We start from the raw sequence: 9,284 nt of genomic DNA on the forward strand, positions 1-9,284 counted from the left end.
CACTGCACACTGCTTGCCTCTTGTCTTACTGACCACCAATCATTGAAACATATGTGAAATTAATAGGCGCTAGGCAGGGAGGTTTTTATACGGCCACACACTTCTCCTTCCGTGGAGGAATTGCATTGACATGTTTTCTTATATGTCCTTACATCCTTGCCATACAAATCGGTATATTAAAAAGAAATAAAGATGTTGAAGAGTAGAAGTATATTGCAACCAGAGTTACCACGTTTGTGGAAAAAGAAATTCAGGTTAATTAGTGGGGGGGTGGGGGGGGATCTGGATATCAACAGGTGCTTTAGAGGAAATTAAAAGTGTGTCCAAGTACATGTGATTTTGAAGAATTTACAGAACATGATGTAGCTAGACAGGGAGAGTAGAGAGCTGACGCCTAATTAAGATGGAGACACATTCTGTAATAGTAAATCAATTACCTGTACAATTAATGTGCGCAGTGATTAAAAAAAGACAAAAATTCCAATCGTGTAATACCTGAAACCTGCAATTAAGGGCTTCGACCTTCAGACAGATTGATACATGTTTATTTATGCTTCAAGTCTAGTACACTGATGTGATGATTTAGTTCAAAGTCGCAAAGAAAACTGTGTTCTTCATGGTAAAGGTAAGGAATTTTTCAAAAGGCACCAGACACTAGAGCGTACACCCTAAAAAAAATGGTAAAGTGAGAAAAGGTGACCTTGAATTGCTGTGTAAAAAGGTAAAAGAACAGAGAGACAGTGAGGGAATGGGATGAAACGAGAAAGAGAATTTGAAAAGGTGATAGCAAATTTGTAGAGAGGTGCGAAACCTTAGCCTGTGAAAATCACGATGGTTTGACCCGGGCAAACTTTTTTTATGTTGGTAGAAATGAAACAAAATTCATGAACTTTCATGAACTTTTTTTTGGGTGCAAAATTTCAACTGATGTTTGCAAATGGGATACTGATTTGGGCACAAAAAGTCTGTCAGGAACAGTAAAATTGCAACCAAGAAACATTCTCTCATTGCCGCGACTTAATGAAGCTAGGATTACTTACCCCTCGCATTAATTTTTCCCATGAGGTGCTAGTAAGTACATTTCAGGAAATTTGCTCAGATGACTCCTAAATCTTCAAGTCACAAGATGAAATTGGAGGGGGAAGGAAAGGGAAAAGACTGGAATAAATGTTTTTCACCAAAAGGTAAATGTTTGCATGAAAGTGCTCCCCGGCAGAAGACACGACGGGTCTTTCTAGCCAGTCTTGAGGTGTTGGGACAGTTCCTGGCTTCGGTTCTTGTAAGTCCTGGTTTGTCGGAGATAGGGACAACCCCTTTTGGTAGCCACGGTGCTGCCGACAATGAAAACCTAAGCAGCCAGTGCGCTCAGAAGGAGTCCCAAGAGGAAAACCCCGGAGGGGAAAAACCTCTGATGATGATGAGACTGGGAATGAAGGAGAAGAAAAGGAGCCAACAAAAACTCGAAGACCAGGAGCCCAAAAGGAACCAGGAGAAAACTGGAAGCCAAGCTGGAGCAGAAGTCGCAAGGTAACCAGGAAGGCCAACGGAAAGAAGGGATCATCAAAATTAGAGTCAAGGAGCCAAAAGGAGCGAGGACACACCACCAGGAACATGGCGTGTTGCAACGCAAGGAAGGAAAGGTTCTGATCCCTTATATACAGAAAAACAGGAAGTGACATACAGGATTAGGAAGTGACAAAACAGGAAGGAGAGGTGTCGCCATCTTGGATAGGGAAAAGAGTGAGGTGCATTACAGAAAGATCACCAAGCATATTGTAAATTGCAGGCCTCATTTATGAGGCCCTACCGGCACTATTGCGTGGCCAGAACATAACTTTTTTAACGTTCTGGTGGTGCAATGTGCCACTGGCAAATTTATAAGGCAACGTAAAAGCCTCGTTATGTGGCTTTTCATGGCCTTATAAATATGTGCCCAACTGCGTGAAAGTGGCGTTCCATGGATGTTGCTGGGAGCATCCCCAGCAACATCCATGGCTTTTTGACACTGCCTCGGATTTACAAGAAATCTTAAGCCTGAGGCAGCACCAAAAACGTATGGCATAAGGGAGGCACAGCGAGGAGAAATATCTTTATTTCTCCTCGTTTTCCTCTTTCTATGTGTGCTGCAGCCTCTTGTGATTGTTTTTGTGCAGGAAGGTTTCCCTTCCTGCACAAAAAAAATCATCCCCCCCCAACGCTGGCACTCTTGCACCAGGGTGCAAAGGTGCCTGCGTTGGCATACGGCAGCCCATTGTGCACCAGCGCAGGGGAAAAGGACAGAAATACGCCATATCTAATAGATACGGCGCATTCCTGCCCTTTTCCTTTGCCGTAGGGCAGCACAGCATCAAGGCCTGCCACACTGCTACATGGCAAAAAAAAACATAAATGAGACCCTGGGCTTTTGGTTGAGAGGGATGAGAACTCTTTTCAAATAGATACAACAATCCTTGTCAGTGTGAACCACAAAAGTCACTAAATTAGCCTGTGCTCTGGTAGCTTGGCACACAAGCAGTCAGACCTAACTTATAGGCAATGTGTCAAGTATTTACATTGCATTGTTCTTTTTGCATAAAGTATTTATGAAACACAGTATTAAAGTAATAAAGTGCAAACACATCAGAAGACAAATACCACACCCATTTAGTAAAATAGAGTAAACGTTTATAAATCAATTGACATAAAACAACAGAGAATCAATCAGTAGAATGGAGATATACAATTTCAAAGATTTAGGTAAGTAAAGTGTTCAAAAGCACAAAGGGCCACTAGAGGTTATCAAGTAGACGGGGGAAAGTCACAAGTTCAGGCCAATTGCAAAGGAGTGCAGGGCGGATACAGAAACCAGCTTAATCTCGCTGAAAGAGTTACTTGCCAAACTCTGGCACCAAGAGCTCAGTTCCCTGTGGAGGAAGCGGTTAAGACAGCATCATGGATAGACATCTCTGTAGCGTGAAGAGCAGGCCTGGTATCACCATGGTTGATGCTGTAGCACAAAGATCCTGTTAGGCGTAGCATAGGGTCATGCTGGAGCCTAGCATTGGCAGTCACCTCAGGCTTTTGTCTTTGTGGCACAAATTGCAGATCTTGTGCTGCAGTGACAGGAGGTGGATCCAACGGAGCTTTGCATTGGCAGTTGTCGCGGGCAGCAGGTTCTCGCCATGAACAGCCTTGTTCATGCTTCTGAAGAGCCCACAACTTCATCTTTTTACCCTGTTCTTCAGGGGAGTGCACAACAAGGGTGCAGAGCCTGGGAACTCTTGGTGATTTGGCAGGCACTCTAGCAAAGGCCAGCAGGGCTCAGGCAAGTCCAGTGACAGCTCCACATAGACCCTGTGCAGCAGGTCAGTTAGGCAGTTGCAGAGAGGTCTCTGCAGCTTGTTGTCATAGTAGCTCAGAATAGGAGCCCAGTCACCTGACCCTTGGAGTCACCCTGTATGGGATGAAGGAAGCAGGTTGAATCTTCCTTCTCAGACACCAGGACAGGCCACAAGCAGAAGGACAGTCTTCTGGCAGAAGGGCAGTCCTTCTTCTGTAGTAGCCACAGGTCCAGGACTGTACCGAAGTGTGGGTCTGAGAGTACTATTTTTATACCTGGAACCAGTTTTGAAGTAGGAGACACTCCTGGAGTTTCACCCTCACTGGGTGTGCTGAGGCGGCACCAATGAAATGCAAGTGAGGTAGGTAACATTTGCATCCCTCCCTTCCTGGCAGGATGGCCCACCTTGCCAACACCTAGTCCACCTTAGTTACACTGTTTGGGAAGAATACACAAAGGCCAGCTGCTAGTCACAACTAGTGATCCTACCCAGAACAAAGGCTGCAGGCACCAAATAGTTAAGACAGGAAAAGGGCAATTTTCTAAAAGTGCCATTTTCAGAACTGTGACTTAAAAATCGACTTTACTATTAAAGAGAATTTTTAATTACAATTATTTGGAGACCAAACACGCAATTTCTACCTGTACCCAAACAAAGGTTACCACATTTAAAATGTAATAAGGTAATCCAATGTTATCCTATTGGAGATGTAGGCCTCACAGTAGTGAGAAAAACAAATGTGGAGTTTTTCACTTCAAGGACATGTAAAACTTAAAAGTTTATGTCTAACTTTTTAAATACATCGCGCCAATCCTGCCACACACCTAGCCCCCCCTTTGGTACACTGTTTGAGAGAAATACACAAACTCCAACTGCCAGTCACCACTAGTGATGTGACCTAGGACAGAGGCAGCAGGCACCCAATGGTTAAGATAAGAAAATGCAAATTTCTTAATGTGACATTTTCAGAATTTTGACTTAAAATCTAGTGGCGAAGATGGTTTTGAAACCACACATGCAAAGAACAATGTATTAGCAATCCATTGTGCTTTGCACAAATGGGTTTGAATCCCATCCTCGTCACCATATGTTATAATTACTTGACGGCTGGCCATCATGCTTAAAACTGTTTCAGCGCTCCGTCCATCGTCTCCTTGTGTTTGCTTTGTTCGCCCTAAGTTGGCAGGGTATGCCCAGACATGGGTCCCTTGCTCACTTTGCCACTGGATTCAAGCTAGCCTTGCTGAAGAGGGATGTAACCCCGAAACCGGTCCCAGGATGCTGGTTTCCGGTCCAGGGAAGACATGGCTTGGCAGTTCGGGCTGGACTGTTCCCATGAGGCACAGGGTCAAGACTGATTTGCATATAGCTGTGTCTGAACTGGGTTGGCGAAGTGAGATAAATAATGATGATGGATTCAACCCAGATCTGTGACTGGGGGTAAGTGTCTGAAAAGTTTCAGTGCTCCATCCATCATCTCCTTGTGTTTAATTACATTGTCCTAGTGCTTGGTGGAATCTTGGTGTATTTGGATTCCTAGTTTACAATGGGAAATCTATTGTTATGTAATGCTTGCATTAATATTTATAGAGTGTTATTCATTTAATGTAATATAGGCTAGTGTTATTTGTGTGTAAAGAAAGGAGATATGTTGTAGTTAGTTAATGGCTGACAGTAGTGCTTAATAAGGTTGCCATAGAACTTATTGGAATATTGGTGTATCGGGATTCCGAAGTGCTCTGGGCTACAGTGGTGCATGAGCAGGCAAGAGGGTCTCACCCTTGTGGTTGATGGCATATAAACGCATTCCAGAAGTACAATTCGTTCATGAGTTTTACTACATACCACATGGACATCACCATTGCAAGCTTCCCTCCTTTAGCCAGAAAAGTAACTACATGACACAATCAGCATTAATTCCCTCCCACACTGAAGATAGACAGTACTTCAATCAATACATTGCCATAGACTCTGACTGGCAGGTATGACAGACAGGCTATGGGTCAATGGGGAAGGTATGTGATACGCAATGATTTGCTGGTTGAGCAGGTGAAACCCTACTCAAGCAGCAACTACAATTCTTGGCAGAGTGAAACACAAGCAAATCCCTAATTAACCTTTGCTGAACCCTATGTATGTAACACTTCAGTTGTAGAGGGAAAACACAACACCAGAAAAATACCACTCCAATTTGGTAAATTAGAGTAAAATGTAATAAATTATTTGAGATCTAATTGGCAAAAATCCAGTTGGTAGAAACGGAGTTCTGCAACTTCAAAGTTGTAAGTAAAAATATTGCCTAGAAACAAAAAGCATCAACTGTAGTTATCTGGTCATGCCAGATAATGTACAAAGTCATAAGTTCAGGCGACCTCAATGGAGTGCTGGTTGGATACATGCACCAAGTTAGGCCCGCTGACCAAAGCACCTTAAATCCTGGTTTGCAGAGTCTTGAGAGATCCAGCTTTGAGGACTGTCATGCAGCGGCGGTACTGAGGAAGCTGTGATGTTGTGCAGTCCTGCATCATTGCAGAGGATGCCCTAGATAAGGGGCTTGCAATGCGAAGTCCTTTGTCAGGGATGCATCGTGCAACAGCAGTTCCGAAGAAGCTCAGAGTCTGCGATACAAAGTCCTGCACTGAGTGCTGTATATGAGGGGTTTGCAATGTGATGGCCTTTGTCAAGGATGCGTCGCACAGCGGCGCTTCAGAAGAGACTATGGGCTGCGATGCGAGGTCGGATGTTGGGGATGCGTCACACTGCGACATTTCCGAGGTGGAGTTGCAGGGAGATGCGTCGCACTGCGTAGGTTCTGCAGCTAGGCTGGCAGAGCAACTTCAGACAATCTTTCAAGGATCCAGAACTGGGTTGGCACCACTTGGGGGGGGATAGGACTCACAGCAGACAGAGTCGAGGTGCTGAGTTCATGGTGGTTGGCACCTTTTCTGTCTCTGAGGCTCTGATCAGCAGGCCAGCCAACTAGCCAGTGCTGCTGGGGAAATATTGGAGATGCTCTATTGTGTTCAAATGCAGGGACACTTGTAGCATGCCCCCCTGGACTGGAGACAAGCATCCTAGGACCGGTGCTGGCAGTTCAGGCTGGACTGTTCCCATGGGGAGCAGGATCATGACTGATTTGCATATGGCTGGGTCCAAACGCGAATGGTATGTTGAGCAAAACAAACGATAGATTAAAGGCCCAGATCTATGTACTGAGGGTGAAAGTTTGACATTGTTCAGCATTCCATCCAACAATTGTTTTTTTTTTCCAGTTGTTGCACTAAGTGGGACAGGTTTTCCCAGACATGGGTACTGTGCTCGCCATTGCACTGGAGTCAGGCTAGCCTGGCTGATAAGGAGTGATACCCCGAAAACGGTCCCTGGATGCTTGTTTCTGGTTCACAGAGGATCAAGAAAGGCAATTATAGCTGGACTCTTACCATGGGTAGCAGGGTCAAGACTGATTTGCATATGGCTGGATACAAACTGGAATGGCATAGTGAGCAAAAAATGATGGATTTGGGCATACTGGGGTGAAAGTTTGACATTGTTCAGCATTCTGCCCATTAATTGTTCTTTTTGCACCTTACTGCCTGGGGTCATTAAGGTTCACTACTGCCTAGGGAGAGTGAGGTTCATTACTGTGTGGGACAATTGATGTATATTACTTCATAAGGCTCCTGATATATATTGATGTCTGTGGAAACTCATTATTATTACTGCTTGGACAGCTGATGATTATTACTGCCTGCTGACATTAATGGTTATAATTGCTCGGGCTATTGATGATCATTAGTGCTTGGATTCATTGATTTTCATTCCTGTCATGGGCCAATGATGTTCATTAGCACATGGAGCAATTGAGGGTCACTACTTTCTGATAAAGGTAAGGCTTGTTACTTTCTTAACCCCCTCATGCACCCTCTGTGTACTTGGCCTATGTGCAGGGCTCACGTTGAGTTACCCCTGTGGTACCTTATGGCATACTATGATAACTTGCCTGAGTTTCCCCTAGACCACTAGTTCCACTAATCTTGATTCAGTGTAGTGTTATTCCTCCAAATCATAAGTGTTTTTAATCTTTGACTCTGTGTAGTATTACCCCTGTGGCACCTTATGTCATGCTATGATTCCATGCCCGTGTTTCCCCTCCTCCATGATCCCATTATGCCTGAGCTTGCAAGTATCGCCTGAACAAGTGAAACTTGCTCCTGCTGTTGCTGGGGTCTTGGAGTGTTTTCCTTTGTGCACATTTAGACAAAAAGAAAGATTTGTTTCCTGTTGAGTGGTTCCATCCGTTAGTTTTCACCTGCTTTTCCTGTGGAGTTAAGTGCGTGTACTAACACGTGTTTCCTTCAGGAGCCTTGGAGACCCTTCCAGATTGCCATGAGTGCCACGTGATCCAGCTTTATCCTTTGGACCATGAAACTGTATATACACCACACCCAAACCCTGTCTTGGCCTACGCTCCCAGCGGAACAAGCTTCCTGCCTTCCCATTCACCTGAAGAATCGACCAGACCAAGTCAGCGTTCTTCCCGACTGTAGTTCAAGTCCTACGGTGATTCCCTTGGCTCCAGCTCCCTTAACGCATCCCTCGTCTCTGCCTGCTGCTCAGCTACATCAGTTCCTCTGTGACTCCATGAGTCAAGACCTAGAAACCTTCTTCAAACTTAGGACAAGTGAAGTACTAGGCTAAGTACTTGTTCTCAGGTTAGTGCCCACTATTCTTTAGCAGTAGTAAGCAGGCTGGAGTATCGGCATCCTCCAGACTATGGACTGTCTTCAAGTTTCCTCTCAGTGACTTCCCTCCAGGTCACCTTGATTGTTCTTGCTCCAGACCCTTCCTGCAGCATTGGCCTATGAACTATGTTTTTCTACAAGGACTAGGGACTTCCCTCTTTTTCTCTGATGAATAGTAGTGCCTTGAGAATTCAACTTTGTCTGTCTGATTCATGTGTGATGCTTGTACCAAGATCAATGTGTCTTGTATACCTTGGGAGTGTTAATTCCAATCTGGGCTCCTAGTATACCATGGGAGTTTCATACCCCAACCTTTGTGCCTAGTTTTACCTTTGGAAAGTAATACTTCAATCTATGTTACTGGTATACCTTGGGAGTGCCAGAAAAAAAAACATGTTTTGAGTGTAACCTTGGGAGTGCCAGTAGCTCCAATCCATGTTTCGAGTGTAAACTTGGGAGTGTCAGTTTCTCCAATGTATGTTTGAAGTGTAACCTTCGGAATGCCAGAAACTCTAAACCATGTTTTGAGTGTAACCTTGGCAGTGCCAGAAACTCTGACTAATGTTTCAAGTGTAACCTTAGGAGTGCCAGAAACTCTAACCCATGCTTCAAGATTTACATTGGGACTGTCAGAGACTTTAACCAGTATCTGAAGCTCTTCCAATGTGATCCCAGAGTTTCTAGTTGTGAACATGGTATCCTATCTTTATGCTGTATTGTAGAAGTAGCTTGTAAGTGAATGTTACTAAAGTTGATGTAATACCAATGTCTAAGAAGGCCTGCAAGTGTACCGATGGTAATTGCCTCCTCTTGTAATTTCCAGTGCATTGAATTATCACAAACCTAGAGGCTCCAGTCCAGTGTGTATCTATCTCACAGACACAGAAGGTCGCTGAAGCAACTAATCCTGTTACGCAGTTTTGCCCAGCTGCTGTGCGGATCCAGTGCTGCAAGTCTCTCTTTTCTTATTTTGTCCCAACCCCCTTTACCCAGGAGGATAGCTTGCGATGGAAGGTATCTTTTCCTTTGGCATGTCCTGTCTTCAGGAGGGATAGGAGGTCCTGAATCGACTCCAGTGTTGTCTTCACAGTTGGGATCAGGTGAGTGCATGACAGTTACTGCCTTATGCCACTGAGGCCTGTCGCTGCATGTGGCCAGTGGTGTAATTACTGCCTGTGGTCTTTGACATTCATTACTACCTGGGGCTATTGATGTTTGTTAT

This window comes from Triturus cristatus, chromosome 11 (genome assembly GCF_964204655.1).
Source record: "Triturus cristatus chromosome 11, aTriCri1.1, whole genome shotgun sequence".
NCBI lineage: Eukaryota > Metazoa > Chordata > Amphibia > Caudata > Salamandridae > Triturus > Triturus cristatus.